The sequence below is a fragment of the Paramormyrops kingsleyae genome, chromosome 1 (assembly GCF_048594095.1).
Source record: "Paramormyrops kingsleyae isolate MSU_618 chromosome 1, PKINGS_0.4, whole genome shotgun sequence".
Lineage (NCBI taxonomy): Eukaryota > Metazoa > Chordata > Actinopteri > Osteoglossiformes > Mormyridae > Paramormyrops > Paramormyrops kingsleyae.
In genome coordinates this window covers 7407043-7427350 of record NC_132797.1, presented here as the reverse complement: position 1 = coordinate 7427350, position 20308 = coordinate 7407043, and the positions used below count along the sequence as shown (strand labels likewise).

At 44.6% G+C, this 20308-nt stretch overlaps 1 long non-coding RNA gene across 1 annotated transcript in view; it reads left to right on the top strand.

The window, feature by feature from the left end:
* The window catches only part of LOC111842415 (uncharacterized), a 52804-nt gene extending 39584 nt beyond the window's left edge, over window positions 1–13220 (top strand). Inside the window, exon 4 of the long non-coding RNA XR_002837906.2 lies at window positions 10927–13220. This is a non-coding gene — a long non-coding RNA (uncharacterized lncRNA). The remainder of the gene's footprint in view (window positions 1–10926) is intronic.
* The last annotated feature ends 7088 nt before the right edge of the window (window positions 13221–20308 follow it).

Below are 20308 nucleotides of genomic sequence, written 5' to 3'. Positions count from 1 at the left end.
TGACTACACGCTGTGTAAAGAATTGCTTCCTTAAATCCAGTTTGAAATGTTCTCCCGCTAATTTCCACCTATGGCCACGAGTTCTTGTATTTGAACTAATGCTGAAGTAACTATTCAGTTGAACAGCATCCAAACTGTTAGAATCTTATAGACCTGGATCATGTCTCCCCTCAGTCTCCTTTGCTTGAGGCTGAACAGATTTAGCTCAACTAACCTTTCCTCGTATGACATTCCTCTAAGACCAGGAATCATTCTTGTGGCCCTACGCTGCACCTTTTCTAAGGCCGCAATGTCCTTTTTAAGATATGGTGACCAAACCTGCACACAATATTCTAGGTGAGGTCTCACCAATAAATTGTATAATCTTAGCATTACCTCCCTTGACTTAAACTCCACACACCTGGAGATATACCCCAACATCCTATTGGCCTTTTTTATTGCTTCCCCGCACTGGCAAGAATGAGACATGGAAGCATCAACATACACACCAAGGTCTTTCTCATAATCAGCTACCTTTATTTCAGTAGGTCCCATAAAATACCTGTACTTTATATTTCTGCTCCCTACATGGAGTACCTTACATTTGTCTATGTTAAATTTCATCTGCCAGGTGTCAGCCCAGTCACTAATTAAATCAAGATCCCGCTGTAGCTGCTGAGCCGCTAGTTCAGTATCTGCTACACCACCCACCTTGGTGTCATCTGCAAATTTCACCAGTTTACTGTATATATTGGTGTCTATATCATTTATGTAAATTAGGAACAATAGTGGTCCTAAAATTGAACCCTGTGGTACCCCACTATGAACGCAGGCCCACTGTGACATTGTGCCTCTTATAACTACTCACTGCTTCCTATCTGTTAACCAGTTATCAATCTAGGTCGCTACAGTTCCTAAAATACCTGTCGCTTTGAGTTTAAGTGAGAGCCTCTTGTGGGGGACAACATCAAAAGCCTTTTGGAAATCTTTTGGAAATCTAAGTAGATAGCCTCTACTACGCACACACACACACACACACACACACACATATATATATATATATATAATACATATATAAAATAATAATGCTTGCGTTGCAACAATTGATTATCTAATCAACAAATACCCATTCTGATGCTAGCTGTACATGTTAAGTTGGTGTAGTTGAGCAGCTTTTAAAAACGTCCATGTTAATGCACAGAAAGTACACAGAGCTGTGTGATGCTATATAACCAGTGTCTCCCTCTGTGATGGAGTCTCAGCGAAGCTGGCCTCAGCCACTCACCGATGAGCTCTTCCCGTTCATTGTGCTTTGTATTGGGATCCGTTTTCGTATATATAACCTTTAAGTTCAAAGCCTGGGATCTTCTTATCTTGTGGTAGCACTCTTTTGATAGTGTCAGTGTCCTGTATTAAGGATACCGTAATGTCAGGATAGTGGATTACTGGCTCGGTGGGTAACACTGCCTTTCTGCTCCACCATGGTTGGGGGAGGGGGGGTGAAATCCTGCTCCCCGTGTCTTTGTAATTCACAGCTTCTCCCTGTTCTTCTGGCTTCTTCTAGGTCTACATACTATATATATGCAGCAAGGTGTATCGGTGACTCTAAAAATCAGAGGTGATATATTTTTTATTTTTATTTATTACTTAAAAGTGACACCAAGTTTGACAGCAGGTGGCAGAGTGGTTAAAGGCATAGAGTAGAGCATACATCTGTGGAGCTGGGTAGTAATTATAAGCCATTTGAGGTAGAAACATTATTGAACTGAATGTAATTGTGCTTTTTTTCCCTGCGCATCATCACCAGTGCCAGCCGATTAATGATCCTCTACCCTCTCATGGCGCTAACCGTTATTACTAAGTGTCTCCTTCTTTGGATGTGTCATTTAGCTAATAGCATCTCCAGTTTCCTGTAAGAAGACCTCGTGGGGGGATGCAGCACTCTGGTCCGCTGCCCACGTGACACCCTTCATAGAGGATGACATCGTTTAGTGACACTAGGGCAATCACTGCTCAAGGTGGTTATATGAAGCTTATTATGTGCATCGATCATGTGATCATTATATGGGTCATGTGACTTAGATTTGAATCAGGTTTCAGTATGACGGTAAAGTATGAGATTATCTGCTGATTGTCACCAATTGATTGTATCACAAAGCAGTTGGGTGACATCTTTATTCAGTAGTGGATAGTTCAGGTCCAGAATGTAAAAATCCAGACCAGGATTTTGTTTCAACACATAGTTGTAACTATGACTCTTTATACTCAACTGGTGGGTTGAAACAAAATATTGGTCTGTATGCTTTCTGGCCCTGAACTTTCCATATATTCCATATATGCTGTAAGCTGTCGATTCAGAGCTGGCTTATCTCTGGCCCATCTTTGGCTGTCATGCCACTGTGGGCAGTGTATTGTAGTGAGGCTACAGGTTTGCTGCAGGAAACAGAACGTTAGCGCGGCGGCCCGTGCCTGACCTTTGGAGTCGGAGAAGACCTTTCAGACACGGCGCGGTAGGTGGGGGGGGCTGCGAACACTGCGGAGCTCCCGCTGGAGGAAACGCCGCTTTGCGTCTCAGAGTTGGCTGATTTGAAAACAGTCCCGAGAGCGTGTCCTGAAAAGCCAGGCTGCGAGTTTCCTTGTAGCCGGGCAGCGTGGCGCTGAGTCTGCATAATCGGGGGTCGTCGTCCTTCTGCTCCTGTCTCAGCTTGATCACCGCGTGGCTGCCGGCGGAACCAGAACGCTCAGCAGCACCTCGGCCATTAAATGTGTCCTTCATACGGGAGGCCTTTATTACAAACACATACCTGAGATTGCAAGGAGCGACACACAAATAGAAAACGATTGTAGGACAATCTGTTTAAAAAAAATGATTCATTCTCTAACATAGCCCTCACTAAATCTCCCCAGTTTCACCATATAAATTGAAATTTAACTGCCAGGTTCTTTCTACCCAAAAGCCATCAATCATCATAACCAAGCAAGGAGAAACAAACTCAAATAACCCCCCCCACACCCCCCGAACATTCCGTATGCATCTAACTGCCAACCTACCCCCCAATCAACGACAGCTATTTATAGTGCTGCTAATTAAAAACACACACACTGAATAATGTTGCTAAAAGTATACGGGACTTGCACATTGATTCAGCTTGATATTGCACATCTATACTATGCATATTTTTTCTGTTTTATTTTCATATTTATTTTACGTTATCTTCGGTGGGAAGCACGCAGTTTCACTGACAATGACGATATCGATGCTGTCTATTCTCTCAGCTCTGCCGCTGCTCTCGGTCACATGGTCTCTCTCTCCTGCAGTCCGGCTTCTCACACCCGAAACTCTGACCTCCTTTGCCTCCTGTCCTGCAGTCTGACCACCTCCTCTCTATCCCTCACTTACAAAACGCCGCTCTCCCGTACACTTCCCCTTCACACATCCCCCTAACCTTCTCGCAGTCCGCAGGGGTCTTTCCAGCTGAACTGCAAAATTAGTTAACCTTTTGGCTGAGTGAATCTCACAATTTGAATGAGATTAGACCCAATAAGTTAGCGGTGGTCTCCATGCAGTGTTTCGGTTTTATGGAACAGGAGCTGGGATGAGTCTAACTGTACCTGGTAAAAGTCTTGGTACATCCATCAACAGATCAATAAATGCAAAAACAGATCAGTTAATAAAGGGCTCAGCCACAGGTCCTCAGAGCCTAACACCAATGCCTGATGATCAGACTGTCTCCACCTCCCTGTTCTCCACTGGATGCCACTGGAAAGCAGGTGACCCCAACCACAGCAACATGCTTGGAACATTTTGAGGGCCCCTCACGTCAACATCTGCGACATGGACTTGGAGGACATCATCCTCTAAGCTAGTTTTCAAAGTCGCATCCCTTGGTCACGCTACTGTCACTTGACCTCTCTGCAGCACTTTTTAAAAATAGATGATTCTGTGAAACGCTTTATAGCAGTCATAACCCTTTAACATCTTTGAGATGGGAGTTTGCCGTGAAAGCTGCATTTGTCGCCCTCCTGTTTGCAGTGCAGCACCTCTATTCCAGTCTTAATTAAAAGTAAAGCCCATCTCGCCCCCCCCCCCTCCCACCTTGCACTTCAGGGCCTCCACCACTTTCAGTAAAAGGAGTCCTGGGACCATTCTCCTCAAGTAAGGGACACCTCCAAGTCAAGTGAGTTTCAAGGACCCCTTAAAGTAAACAACCTGCCCCCTTGAGGAGTGGGGGCCATCCTGTCCTCGCCTCCTCCCCCCTTTCTAATTAAAACATGACATGGACATGTATCCCCTACTAAAAACCACACTTCAAACTGTGACTCCCTTGCATTGTGCAAATGCTCGTCACTCATCAGCTGAATTTGAGCCTGATGACGGGCATTTGGAAAAACACCAAGAAATATGGAGTTCACCTCTCCTCGTATTTATTTATTCTGTTCTGTTATTATCGAATAATTTAGACTAGCACTGGACATAACATGCAGTGACCTGAAGGTCACTTAAAAAAACATAACAAAAGTGCTCGATTTAAGCATGGAGGTTCTGCTGGACCGGCGCCGGCGGGGTGCGGAGGGTACGGCGGGTCACCGCATCCACCATCAGCATTTCCAGCGCTGCGGCGTTCGCGTGTTTACCAGAGTCAGACAGACACTAGATTCATCAGTCTGCTCTTTGATTGCGCCGTCGTCACGGCAACCGGCTGGTCAATATCGGCGGCGAACGGCGGAACCCAGTCTTCCGACCCGAGGGCTGTAATTAAATGCAAATGAAAACGAGCGTTGCGATCGGTGTAAGGGTGCTGCGGCGGGGGCTGCGGCAACGGGTAACCGCGACCCGTGCAATGGAAACTCTTTTGCACATTGCAACTGCCAGTGGTTTTTATCATTTTGAAAAACGCATTTCCAACACTCAAATATCTGCTTTGTCCTTGAATACAAATATCCCACATTTTTAAATTTGAAATTTCAGTTGTTAAAAAGAACATGTAACACCTTTCATTCTACAGTAGATGCCCCTATATGCAGTTACTGGCTAACCCTTTTCATAAAGTCATGCACTTTAATTATGAATTTCCATCTACTGCTTTTGAAATAGAAAGTCTCTCTGCTACTAGAAAAGCAATTTATGATGAGAGACGTAGCCACCCAACTGTACACAAAATGTACACAGGTGGCTATTCTGTGTTACTTGTTTTGTGCTAAACGGAAGGACAATGTGGAGAAAAATATGAGGAAATGTCTTTGTTTGAAATTCTTTGAATGTTCACACTGTACGTCACAACTGTGTGAAGGGAATCAGGCTGGGAAATGCTGGAAAGTGACAAAGGAACTGGAAGAATACTGAGCCCAGGTGTTTAGAAATAAAAAAGGAAACAGGCCATTGAAGGGTGCAATCATCTGCTGAAGTGATTATATCTGAAGTGGATGTGCTGAGAGGTTTGGCTCACTTAAAACACACACACACACACACACACACACACACACAGAGGTTTGTAATTATATCTTTGTGGGGACTCTCCATTCATTTATTTGGGGAAAACTCTAATCCCAACATGATGACCTTACCCCTACCCAGCCCTAACCCTAACCATAAGTAACCAAACAAAACACAAGACTTCTGGCATTTTTAGTGTTTTAATTGCATTTAGAGATCTTTCTGAGGACCTGAAAAATGGTCCCCACAGCATCAAAATAACAGGTATTTATTACATTGTGGGGACATTTGGAATTAAGAATTTTTTTTTTTGCTTTACAGTCCATTGTACCATATACGACCCAGTAGCAGTCACATTTAGTGGTTACTGACTGAATTAACCAGATTTTTTTCCACAATAAATATGGCCCCCAACTCGTTTTGAGGTTGTTGCTGTACATGCTGCAAAGATTCACCTGTCAAGCTGTGAATAGGTAAGTGGCAGAAATTTTGCATCATCAGTTATAATGTTTAGATGTTATAGAACATGTACAACTAGGTTTTGGATGTTTTCAAACTTTTCTGGCAACTGTGATGATCATGTTCCATGTGCTCAACATCAGCCTCAGACAGAAACAGAGGGAATACAGGTGGTGCAGCAGACCTTACAGTACAAGCCACCACAAGTAAACTTTCTGTGTTTAGCAGAGCATGTGAGCGAAGTGGAGCGGAGCGCTGTGTTGAGCGGAGCGGCTTAGTGCGAATTAGAGCGGAGGAGCGGGCGGAGCCAACAGCCTCATGAGCGAGGAGCGGAAATTCTCACCGCTCCACTCCGCTCACATGCTCTGATGTGTAGTACACCTTTTTGCAGGTCTGTTCACTTGACCTATTTCTTGATGGGCTGGCATGTTTGAAGTATGTGTTTTATTGCCAGCACATGGTGAATGATGAAAAGGAAAACGCAATAAATGCATTTTGAAAATGAGAATGTTGCAAAGATTTGGTTTTTCCTTCTTTTCTGTCCTTATTTCATAGGTGAAATTAACAAGTTGGAACAGCATGAACAGTCCAGCGGGTCGTATATGGCACATTCATAACATGGACTGGGAAAGGGTTATTTTTACAAAACACCTGTTTTTGAGTTCACTGGGTCTGTATGGTCATTTTAGCCAATGGACATATTTTTCCTATAATGATAAGGTTGTTTGGGTTCCCCAGGGATAAACATAATCCACGCACAATTTTAAAAACATTATCTCCATCGCTTTATGCCATTGTGGAAAATATAGAAATAATTGGCTTGTTTTATTAGCAAATTGCAACTCCAATCTACTAAACGTAGATATTACATGCTGACATTTATCCATTTTGCCCAAAGCGGGTCAGAGATAAGAATCAGCCAGCATCCATCCCTGGAGTAGCTCATGTTAAAGGACTCGCTGAAGGGCCTATTGCTGATATGATCACGCTGTCAGCCACAAGTTTGAACCCACAACCTTCTGGGCACACAGACCTATAACTGAGCTGCAAACTTCCCCCAGTATATCAGAATGATGGATTCTATAATGATTTTAAAATTAAGATTTTTATAAACATTTTAAAATGGAATATTTAATAACCAAGCTCTAGAAGGTGGTAGACAGAAGTTTTCTGATGTTAGTGAACATGGAAGAAACCAATGAAGGCCTGTCTTCTGAGGACTCTTTTTCAGACAGCGATCGATTCTTGAGCTCTGTGATGAGGCAGACGGTGGGCCTTGTGATCCGGGCATCAAGAGGAAGCCATTGTGTGGGCGTCTAGGGCTCTGCAGCGATGCTGCCCCTGCAACACTGCCGGAGCTGCAGCCACTTACCGGCGCGGGCTAAGTACTCAGCGAACCGCAGCACGAATCGCTGTGAGCAAGCTGGGGAGGAAATGTCCTTAGTCTAGCAGTCACCTGGGAGCTGTAATTCCTGGAAGAAATGGGAGTCGGGTCAATCTGCAGGTTAAGGCATTGTGCATTTGGTTGGAAGGTTGCTGGTTCAAATCCCCAGTCGGCAGAGTGAATGCGCCATTATGATGTTGAACGTGGGCTTCAACCTCCAATTTCACTAGGGACTGACTGTCCCTGCTTTCTCTGAATGTTGCAATGTAACCTTCTGAAATAGGGCAATATGCATCTCCCTCTGGGTTTAGCACATACTTCGGGCTGTAATGTCTGATATTGTGCACCATGTAGAGTTGTGTATAATGTATGGTCCTTTAACAAGTATGTGTGTAGTGATATTTAATGTCTTGATGAGTTCTTTTGCAGGTCAGAACTCAGACAAGTAGATGTATGCCATTGTGTTAGGGAAATTATCTTTAACTTGTGTTCCATTGCCGTCTTCCTTGGCAATAGTAAATGTCAGCATAAATGACGGCTTCTGCGCTGCTTTGAAAGCGAGTCGCCTTCTACACGAGCAGACGTCGGCATCCTTGGCACACGCTGCAGTGTTCCGCTGTGGCAGGTGTCACTGTGACAGAAAGCGCACTTAAGAAAGACAGATGGACCATAGGATGCTGACACATACTTTAATTAATTTCCGCTGTTTTCGTCTGCACTCGTCTGAACTCTGTTTCTCGGAGCGAGATGCTGCTGAGTTTTTTCTGACAAAGATTATGATATTTGCAGTGTCGGCCAAAGAGCCGACTATCAGCTCGCCCCTGACCGGTTAAGCTGTACTGAGAAACACTTTGTGATGCTGAGAGCTCTTATGCAAGGTGACCAGACCTGGGGAGGGGGCAAGGGGGGCCTCACCCAATCGTAAACAAAACACTAGTCACATATTTCACTGTACTTGATAAGCGTGTTTGAATATTGACTCTTTGCCATGAGTGTATACAGGGATGGGGCCAGAGGGCTGCAGCTGAAAGCTGATTGGCCCCTGGAGTACCCCTGTCCTGTCACTCCCCGATTTAAAACATATCATTGGCCAAAGACAAGACTGAGCCCTCTGTATGAATTATGGCCCCTCTTACCGCCCCCCCCCCCCCCCCCCACCTTAAAAACATCGTAGAATTGCCATAAGCAAATCTCAGTGATATTTACCAGTGAGTTGTTAGGCAAAAAGACGACACCATTGTGGGTTATTGATGTTTCATAGATTTAATCAAGTCAGTTTTGTTTGATGGCTATAGTGATCACTAGAGAAACAATGAAAAAAATACCCCAGATACCTCCAAACTGATATATATGCAATATCGATTCTCCTGCATCTCCTGGCTCTCTGAGGAGTTACCTCTGTGCAATAAAATCTGACATTCGTTCATCTGTGTGAAACAAAATCGCTCAAATTTGCTTCAAGCCACCATTTAATGCCCAAATAACTGAGAAATAAGTAGCATGTTTTTCAGAGAAGTAATGAGTTTTCCGTTTATTGATTGTGAGGCTTTATCCACAACTAAGAAATAGATAAAATGACAATGAAATGAAAATGAGTCCCCCACTTTCCACATCACATCTGTCCAATCTCAGTAAACAATCATAAATATTACCTGTTGTTTCAGAATAATATGGACAAGGGCTGAGGTTGTAGTTATAATGAATTCTGATCCTGGTTGCATTTTTATAGTCTTCCTAGATAAGAAATGGCTCTCATAAAACTTTAATTGTTTTTCATTTAAAGAAAAATCCGCAGCTCTAACCATACATATTACATGGATAGACCAGATCGCAGATTCTTTTCCGTAACAGCCAGCAGCTCCTCAGAGCTTGGGCTTGACAACAAAATGCGCGTCTCTTCACTTTGTTCCCTGTTTTTCTGCAATGGTTTTAGATACTGCATGAAATCTGATGCCTCATTTTAATGAGAAATGGGGATTATGCTGATCCATGCATTAAAATGACATTTGTAGAAGCGACAGGCGTGTTTGTTCTGATGATTCTCGGTTGAGGCCTGAATCGTACGTTCCTTGGCAAGTTCACACATGGCTAAGTGAGTCAGATTCTACCCAAAAATCCCAGCTGCACGGCCTCAAACTAATCCCAAATGAACTGTAGATAAAGTCAAAACATTCTTATACAAATTGGGTCTGTCCGTCTCAGTGTGGATCTGTAATGGGATGCCTGGGCTATCTGTACAGAATGGAAGAGGCCAGCTTGGAGCTCACATTGACCTGGCCCGAACCAGGACGGCTAATCAAGCTTCAGATGCTATCGCCATTCTAGTATCATCTACACAGCCTGGCACCAGGCAGCACACAATGAGCAGCGGAGAAAAGGAAACTTGGGAGACCATTATCGCGGTGACATTTGAGGCTGCTGCTTGTCAGGAGGGTCGCAAAGGGACCGTCAGTGTTACAGATTCCCAGCTGATCACCCAGGCCAGGCCAGCTGATGACACGCCCGTCCCTGTCATTCCCGCAGCCTCGCCCCCACCGTGCTCACAAATTGATACCCCACTAATAAATGTTCCCTTCAGAATGCACTGCTGCCCCAAAAACACATTAGTCACTGGCCGCTGTTGACTCTGTGCCTATATGGGATATTGTTACTCTGTTGTCTAACCGAACAGTGATTTCTCTAAACCTCCCTAAGCTTCTGTATTACACTATACGCAACACCCGGGTCTGTTGTCACACAATGGGCCCGAATATCTCATTATGAATATGATTTCTGAATGATTTGATCATGGGTGGGGTTTTGTGGGGGTGGGGGGCACCCCCAGCGACCTGAGTCGAAACTGCAATTAATTAGCAAGACCCGCATTGCACGTTCTGCACTCGCACTTTGCACCTTTGCATAAGCAGTTTGTTGGTACCCTATAGGTAGACAAAATAATAGGTTATGTGTGCATCAGCTGTGTACATTAACACATAAGGCAAGTAAGATGCAGTTGTTTTGCTCCCCAAGCATAAACGTCAAATTCGTCATATGGATCCGCTCCCTCACTGAGGATCAGATTAAGGCAGCACATCTGAGTCAGTGATGCTGAAATTCTGACGTGATAAAATAGACAATAATACCACCCATTAAGAAAAAATTACCGATAATGATTATTAACATAATGATGAGTCACAGAAAAGGAAGCAGAGGTGCTGCTGAAGACAACAAGGTGTTTTTACACTGGTCTGGGTAACTCAGGAGGCAGGAAGCCCAACCCAGAGCAAGCAGGACAGAAAGTTCTACCGGCACAGAACATGAGCGCTTTAGAGGTGCCACTCAGCCATCAGCGAATCTTTATTTATTTTCACGGAATAATTATCACCAAAATGTAAGTTATTAATTTTTCCACTGAGGAGCCATAACTCCGTTAAGAAAACACCAGCCTTAATCTTGTTTACTGAACTTCATTGAATAAATCACAAGAACGACGGGGGTTTTAAAAAAGTGATTGTTTATTTTGCACAGGCCTGAAAGCCGAAGGTGGCTTCCGAGAACTGAGCACGATGTGTTTGAAACAGGAACGTCCTGTAAACATTTACTGGATAGAGTCATTTATTGCATTGGATAAATATGAAATAAGTTTCTAATTTACGTGAGTGGCAGAGGACTTAATTGCTTCCCCACACAGATCTGCAGGAATCCTTGGCGTCAGATGGGACACCAGACTATCCAAAGCACCTCACATCTATCAGAGACGTCATTTTACCGGAACCGTCCTGGACCATGCAGAGGGGACCTGCAGTGACACCGGTAATGGGAACACGCAAACACTGACTCAGTGCCCCTCCGCTTTGTGGCATCATCGCTACCCCCATGTACACCGTGCGTGTGTAAATATCACCGGGACATACAAGGCTGATATCCTCTGCACCCCGCTATCCTCATCCACATTATTCGCATCTCTGCTGGCTGTTTTTCTGTATTTATTCTGGCGACTTCTCTCTCCAACGCGGTGACACAGGTTTCTCCAGAGAATCAGCGTGATTCTGAGTCTCCGCCACACACTGACTCACCTTTAGACGCTGACTCACTCTTGTGCCTTGGACCATGGTGGGTTGGGCGCCCCCTCCCTTACCACGGTGATCCTATGACTGCCCTGTACATAGTCGGCCTAACCGCCCCGCCAAGGCCACGACACCCACAGCAAATTACTCCTATAGCTGACTTATAGCTATGGCTGTTCTACTAATTCAAATTCAAAATCAGTAATATTAGCATTTTACGCCAAATATTGTGACACAAATATTAACTGAAATCTACAGAGCTTTGACAATTTACTGTAAGTGATAAAGTTGTGGATTTCTCCAGAGATCACCGGTAATTGGGGTGGGAAACCATTTGCATAAAAATGTGGTGTTTTGTAGAGTGTGACTCATTAATGGGGCAATTTATACTAATGGTACCGCAGTCCACAGGAGACCCAGTCCACAGCATCCAGGGTGTGTCCTGCTCTGTGCCCCGTCCTTCCTGGATCACTGAGACCTCTCACTGGATAAGCGTTTATAGATGGATGGACGATACAGTAGTCATTGGGGTTCACATGGTCGGTTCCTCTCAGGATTCTGAATCCTACGTCTATTCATCCACTTTGCTTTGATCTAAAGTCATGTAGTGTTTACAACCTGCCCCCGAACAGCAGCTTTTCAAGAACATGAATCTGTCTCATGGCCTTAAAGCAGGAATCTCCCTTTTTGAAGCACCTGCTGTACACATTGTTGCCAGTGAAATTTTTGCCAGTACAATGTATAGTCTCAGCATGATTGCTTTGTTCAGGAATGACATGCCTGCACAGACCTTCCCAGGCCTCACACCTGCCTTTCTGACTGCGATGTCACCATGGTGCCACACAGACATGGAGGGTATTTTCCTGCCTCCCGTAGGAAACCTGCATTTATTTGCATTGCTGAATTGTCATTATTTCTGATGAAGTATTTGTCTACAGACTCTGCTGTTGTCTCTTTCTAATAACCACTTAATTATGTGTCAGCTACTATTTAACTGTCCTATAATATACTTAATTCATGCAGTTTAGAAAGAATAACGTGCCCAGAACTGAACCCTGTGGAACACCACTAGTGACACTGGCCGAACTGCAAGTCATCCCACTCAAAATGACAACCTGCATTATAGATTTTAGGCATTAATTGTGAAATGACGTGAAGTAAAGCAAATAATGAGCTTTCATGCTGTTTATCACCGTCGTCGCGTACCTAAATATGCAATTTGTGTTTGATAACTGTACCGGATTTCAACATGTCTGACCATTAATCTGTAATAACCTGTTATTAATTTTAATTAGCATGAGATTCTCTTGTCCCTCCCTTGCTTACATCATTAGTGACATTTCTATCAGTTCTCTTTGTTTATTCCCAGTGGAAGCAGAAAGCTTTGCTCTATATACTGTCACTAACCAGCTAAAAAAAAAAAAACGGTAACAGCTTAATTAATCGGCCTTTAGCACGACACGAAATAGTCAGGCGCTATACCATTTGCACCAGGACAGGACTGTCAGTTCAGGGGTGAACATTACGAGTCCCTCCACAGAAATACACATCTTAATGAAGCACCTCACTTAATGGCTGGAGGGACACGTATTAAAATCATTTGGAAGCTGCCTGTTAGGATCTATTTAACTTGCTGTTTCACTTGCTAATGGTCAGCTAGTTAGCACTTGGTGTATTAGTGCTGTATTTATAAATCTGAGACCCGCTATCTATTTTGCACGTTTCATAATGGAGTTGCATTCCATGCTCCTGGTGCTTCTTCTGTAAACGAGCTCGGAAACCATAGTATCCACCCTCCCCCTCACCCCGCCCTGCAGTTTTCAGGCTTAATTACTGTGTGTTTGCACAGCTGTTGTGGCTTACCCCCCCCCCAACCCCCCCTCAATTTTTAATTACCACCCATCCTGAAAACCAAGCGTATCACGTAGTGCATGTATATGTTTTTTTCACTCTCGATAGGGTGGTCTTCCTCACTGCTAGCAATGGTCTTCCTCGCCAGAGCTGGCAGACTCCTCGTGATCGGAGACGATCCCCAGAAAGCGCTCACCATCCATGCTGTCTGGGAAGGATCAATTATATTTATGGTCATTAGCAATTCAGACCAAATGGTGTCATGACTGAGAAATAAATTACCTTTAACAATCCGTGACGGACGTCTCAGGATCAACGGAAAGGAACAATCTAGTGATCCATCATACGTCCTAGAAATTGGCCTAAGGTTGCAGTATGCTGAATGATGGATTTGGCTTCGGGTCAAAGGTCACATAAAGCCAATCGATCTTAAAGGCCACACGGAGCTCCCGCTGATGCATCTCTTGCATGTTGCCACCGTACTGGTGCATGCAGACGTATCAGCATGCATTTTAAAAGGACGGCATGTTCATCCTGGGGCCCTGCGATTCTCCACACTTCCCCTGGGATTAATTACTGCATTTTTGAAGTAGCCTTGAAGCATATTTAATCAAGGTTGTTGGGCTTGGAATATACTTCACTACTCAGAAAACCTTAACATGACATCATACAAAAGTCTGAATTCTGCAGCTTGTGATTGGTTATCAGCATATAGAGTGACTAGTTGAATTTTCCTACATACATTTTAATGGAAAGCTTCAAACTATTACCTCCGGGTAAATTTCAGGAGGTGACTATGGTTAAATTGACCACCAGCCCTTGACAGCTATAATTTGAGTGAATTATGGAAAGTTAATATAAAGAGTTCAAGGAAACAAATCACAGATAACCTGTGTCTATATACCACTGCCCCCCTTGCCCATATAATTGACCTGGGGCTTCTGCTCTTGGCCTGTTGTATATACAGTAACCACTGCTGTACATCACTTCATTTTGCTCCTCCAATCGGGTGATGGCTGTGGTTGGTGGGCAGGGCCTCGGTGAGCAGGTGACCACGCCCAGACACCTGGCAGGAAGGCGGTGCTGAACTTTAAAGGTGTCACTAAATATCCTCGGAATCAAAGTCCCAGGCAAACTGTGGCACGGGCACCTAGGGGGTGGGGGTGGGGGGGGCAGCCCTCATGCCTTCTGCAACCTTTCAAATTTAGATTGGGGGGGGGGGAATAACTGAGAAACAGGGAGAGGAGTCTCCCTCCAAGCACAGATGCTCCCCCAGGCAAAACAGCAGCATACCGATGGTAGCGCCTCTGCGCTTCCTGGAGCCACACCAGAAGGGGAACACCTTCTCTGTCAGAGGCCGAGACACTGGCGGCGAGTCTCGGGGGGTAAGAGGATAACTGAGTGAGACCCAGATGCTTCTGTGATACATGACATTCACCAAGGGAGGCGTGTGAGTCTGATGGTAACCCATAGATGCCACTAGAGAGCCAATCAAAAATTTAAATTCAGTATTAATCAGTGTGTATTTGACTTTAATTTAGCAGCAATTCAGCAGTAATTCCATGCTATTCCACCACCAATTCCACATTGGTTCAGCGCTAATTAAATGCCAATTAAATTCAGCACTACTCAAGAACACTTGACAGCACCGGCGGGCAGGTTGTATGTTGTTGGGGGTGGGGCACCCTCCTTAGTGTATGCACAGCCCCGATATGCTATCGCCATGGCAATACCAACATCAGGGCGAGGGCAGGAGAGGAAATCCATAACTCCATTGAGAGACGCAGTTGCCAGCGTGTTCCACATTCCCAAACATCTGGGACAAGTCACAGATGGTGAGGAAGGTGCCAAAACATCGAGTCATGAAGACGCTGGAAACATCTGCAACAGATGACCAGGAGTTATTTGGCAAATGGTGTGTGAGAAGCAGCGTCGCCGTAACCAAACAAACGAGTGTGTGTAAGCCACAGGCAATGTGTAGCTCAGCACGTGAGGGATCTGTGTTCAGAAGGTCATGGGTTCAAATCCCCTGGTTGGCAGAATAGTCATCCTCAATAGGCCCTTAAACAATGGTCCTTAACTCCAAGAGCTCCAGGGACACTGGGTGACCCTGCTGTATAATCCTCACTTGTATAAAACATACCTGCTAAATAAGAAAATGTCAAGCCATTCATCCATTATGTACCGCTTATCCAATAACAATAAGAACCCCATCTGTGATATACATAAGACAATAAAATGAATACAGTTTCAGGGGGTGTAGCCTACCTGGTTTTCTGATTGGTCTACTCCATTTTTAATAAAGTCCTTCCATTGGTCAAACTGCCTGAACCCTGTACAAAGGCCCTCCTACCGCATCTTACAACCTGCTGCATGGAAGGCTCCCTGTTGCCATGGTTATAGCCAGTGTAAAAAAATAACCTGACTGGTAATCAGTTGTATCAAAAAATTGTTGCAGTGATGCAGCTGTCTGTCCAACTTGTAAAATTTGTGCAGTGTCCATGTCCTGGTGCAGTATAACTACTCTGGATTAATCAGCAATCCACGGGGTTCCTGTATGTTTGTACATATTTAAGCACTTACTCGTCTGAAGTGTCTCACAGGCTATGAGTATACAGTACATTAGTCCTGTACACCCAGGCATCATGATCTACACTCTAGGGTCACCCACTTTCAGCCTGAGGAGGTCTTTTTTGGCCCTGATTTACATATTATACATAAACAAGGTCTACAAATACAGGGATGGGGGCCAATTCAAGCACAGACACTGGAGTAACAAGAATAACCTGAGGCTTTGTTATGAATGAGATGAGTAAACAAGATGGGGACAGACACAGCAGGAAGGAGCCAGCCGGCAGATATGACGAGTTCTGGAGAAATGTCTCAACGGAGGAATGAAGCCCGAAAACTTTAGCCAGATGCGGAAGAAGGCAAGATACAGTAGATAGAAAGTTAGCTATGCTCCATTTGTGCCAAGGAGAAATTCCGGATTACATCTGAGAACACCAAGATAGCAGCAAATTAGCTACCCAGAAATTATCTACTCTGCTCTTCATGAGCGCTGGAGTCAGGACTGATATCTATAAATAACGAGCAAATGGGGACGGAATTAGAGGTGGACATCAGCTTCTTCGTCCACTTGCTGTTGTGTTTAAGAGAGCCAGCCACTCCTCATCAGGACTCGATGCCAGACAGCTCTCCAGGTCTCCCCTAAACAGCCCAGGACCCCCAGAGGATTGGCGAGATTCCAAAACATGTGGTGGGGGGGGGGTGGTGGCACCAAAACCTCTCATATTCTCCATCCTCGCCACAGGTCCTGCTGAAAGAACAAGCTGTGCTCAGAGCTCCCCAGTGAAGCCTGAATCCGTAATGGAGAAACTCACCTATTTATACCACTGACGTTGTTCTGCTTTAATGGCACTTCAGAGCAGTAGACTGACACTGTTACACAACCGACATGAAATCGTGCAAATTACATCCTTCTCGTGCACTTCTCCTCTGGCGGCCTGTCGCCTCGTCCTGATAACATCCGGAGCTTTCCGCAGCTCTAAAGCTGTCATCTGCAGCCGCGTTGCATTTCAGAAACATCCCACCGCACCGACCAAAGGCTGACCTCCAGTTAAACTAGTAGCTGCTTAAATGAACCACTTTGGTTGTGAACATTGCAAAAACCTCACTCAGCGTACTAATTAACCATTTATGTTGTTGTATTAAGAAACACTTAGTTGAATAGTTAAACAGTAGTAAGACTTGTTACTAGCAAACTGGCATCCATGTGACACCCACCACCAGCACCCCTGCATGGCACCGGCGGTTTGCTAAGTCGGAGCCCCGTCACAAGTTGGCACCCTAGGCCGCCTATGCCACCTTATGGGTTGATTGGCCATGATTAGGATGAGGATACAATAGCCATCAGTATAGTACAGTGTGTTTGAACCTCATAACCATGTGAACAGGGAGGAATCTGTGGCGGAAACGCGCCGACTGGCTGCGGTGCCACAATTAACAGGCGACTGAAAGTTCAAAGCCGGTGATTATGGTGCAGAGCAATGAAATGCCCTTTAAGTGGGGGGTCTGTCAGGAACACTGCCTGTGTACAGTATCACCCTGTATCGCAGGGAAATCTTCATCCGCGCGGGCACATTAACAGACGCCTTGCTGCGACTTAAAGGTCAGCCGCTGTTTATCTGCAAAGGGACGGCGTGTTCTTCTGAAACGCCCGACAGTGATGAAAGCATGGACTCTGGGAGTGTCTGGTCGGCTTGACCATGAGGAGCGCTCTAATTCAATTTGCGTCAGGGGTGGAGGAGGGGTGTCACGGTGGGGGAGGGGGGCCGAGGGATGGAGAGGGGGTTCAGGAAAATTTGCCGGCCCAGGGAGGGGTAAGTTCTCAGGAAATTGCTGAAAATTGACTTGATCGTCTGTTATCAAGGGCACTAGGGGCAATATGCTAGCCAGGGGGTGGGGGTCCCTTGGTAAATTTTGCAGTGGGCCCCCTGCATGATGGGCTGTGGGCTGGATGCCCCTCCACCCTCCACCTCCTCCACTACTGATTTGCATGGGTCAATAGCATTTTCAGTGTTTTTTCCCGTTTCTCACTGCAATCCATATGCAGTCAGGTGACCTCACACCTCCTGGGTTAAGGTTCCACGGAGCTGGACTTGATGTGTGGATGATTGTTCTCCATCCATGGACGCTGTTGTCGTGTACCGTGACAGTCAGAAATAGAACAGATAGCGATTAATCCAGCTAATCTCCCTGCATTTCTGACTTTCCATAATGAGAGTAGCAGCAGGGAAGGGGCCTTAATCCTAAAATTGAAAATCCATGAAAACATCCATTGCCGAAAACACAGGAAAAAATGTGAGCGGCATAAAGTGGCTGCTAATAGTTTAGGGGATGCTTCTCCTTTGTTAATGGAAGAACCACAGGATGTCGTTCTGTGTTTTATACTTACATTCATCATTTTCTGTTGCTTTGGTTCTACAGGCCTTATTACTGTCTACTTGGTTTATGACTATTGATGTAGCACACATGCTGAACATCTAACGCAGACCCATAGTCATTTCTGTAACCTAGGAGGGATGATTATATGGAGATCTACAGCCTAGAGCGATTGCTGTCATACAGGAACTCAAGAAATGGATCTATCACCTAAAACAATCACTGTAGATAGAACTGTCAAACGGGAGGGATTGGTATATATAGATCTATCACCTATAGCAGTCACTGTAGATAAATCTATCATACAGGAACTAAAGATATGGATCTATCACCTAGAACAACCGCTGTTGATAGATCTATCATACAGGAGGGATCATATATATCACCTAGATCAATTGCTGTAGGTAGATCTGTCATACAGGAAGGATCATTAAATATCACCTTTTTATTGGTTATTGTCTATTGGTGATTTTCATATCCACATAGATAATCCCAGTGACATCTTTGCTAAAGAATATCTTGCCCTCTTTGACATGTTTAATTTATCACACCATGTAAATTGTCCCACTAATTTTCGAGGCCATATGCTTGACTTGGTTATCAGCAATGGACTCAGTATTCCTGCTGGTGATATTTGGGATCTTGCTTTGTCAGATCACTTCTGTATTTTCTCCAATTTGTTGTTTCTTCTAGTTTCCCTGCCCAAAACTGCAATTAGGAAAAAAGGCACATCAATGAAAATACTAGGGATTCATTTAAGAAACACAGATCTATGTGTTCGTGCGCAGCATCAGGCTCTGACAATGACCTTCTTGGAAACCTAAACAGCCGTATTATCAGGGTTTTTGATCTCATCGCACCTGTTACGGCTAAAATAACCCCTGGCAAACAGAAAGCACCACAGAGAAACGCCACAGTTGTAGCTATTCAAAAAAGGGAACGCAAGAAGGCAGAACATAAATGGAGGAAGAATGGGCTTCAAATCCACCTTGATATTTATAAAGAAAACCTTCGGACGTATAACTCTGAGCTAAGCATGGCCAGACACAAACCTCAATAATAGCCTTGCCCTATTCGCCATTGTGGACAAATTAACAAATCCTCCAACGCAGTCAGTCCCCGAAATGTGCCGAAATGTGTAATGAGTTTGTGTCTTTTTTCCACAACAAAATTAAAGATATTAGATCATGCATTTGTTCCACCCCCCACCCCCATAGGCAATGATATGACAGCTATCTTACCGTGCAAACAGAATATGGCCGTCATGTCTAAATTTAACGCTATCAATACCAAAACCCCAGAGGATTTCGTGCACCACCTTAAATCTTCAGCCTGCAGACTTGATGTCCTGTCTGCATAGTCAGTAGCCCTCTTTGACCAGGCAGACTCCCAGCATCCCTGATTATTGGGAATGCAGTCCTTACTCAAATTACAGACTTCCTCACTGCAGATAGCTGCCTGGACTGTTTTCAATCCGACTTCTGTCCACATCACAGTACGGAGGCTGCTCTGAAAAAGGTAATAAATGACATTCCTCTTCGTGTGGATCTGGGGACAGTAACTGGTGTTACTGGGCCTCGGCACAGCCTTTGACACGGTGACCATAAAATACTGCTTGACAGGTTAGACTGGGTAGGCCTATCAGGTACAGTCTATAAATGGTTCAAATCATACCTAGAAGGCAGGGATAATTTTGTAATTATATGCAGTTATACCACAAGGACTGGATGCAACAGAATTTGCTCCAGTTAAACCAAGACAAAACAGTAACATAATGCTTTTTGGTAACAGCTGAAAGACTCAAAGTAAATGCTTTTCTGGGCACTATGGCTCTGCCACAGTTTTATTCTCTGCTGCTTTCTTGTAATTTATGTTACCTGCATTTTCTCACGTTTAATTTCTGGTTTTGGTTGTTGTTCTTTTAACTTTATTTGTTTTTTAATTTTTATGTTATGTCCATTTTTACTTTATTTCTATCCACCCATTTCCTGAAACCACTTAATCGCACCTGGAGTCATGGGGGGGGGGGGGGGGGGAATTGAGCCCCAGGAACCCTGGGCACCAACCCTGGTCAGTCACCAACACACCACAGAGTGCACACACTCACAGGGCCAATTTAGACTCATCGATCAACCTATCCTACATGCTTTTGGACTGTGGGAGGAAACCAGAGCCCCCAGCAAAAACAGGGAAACTCCACACAGAATGGAC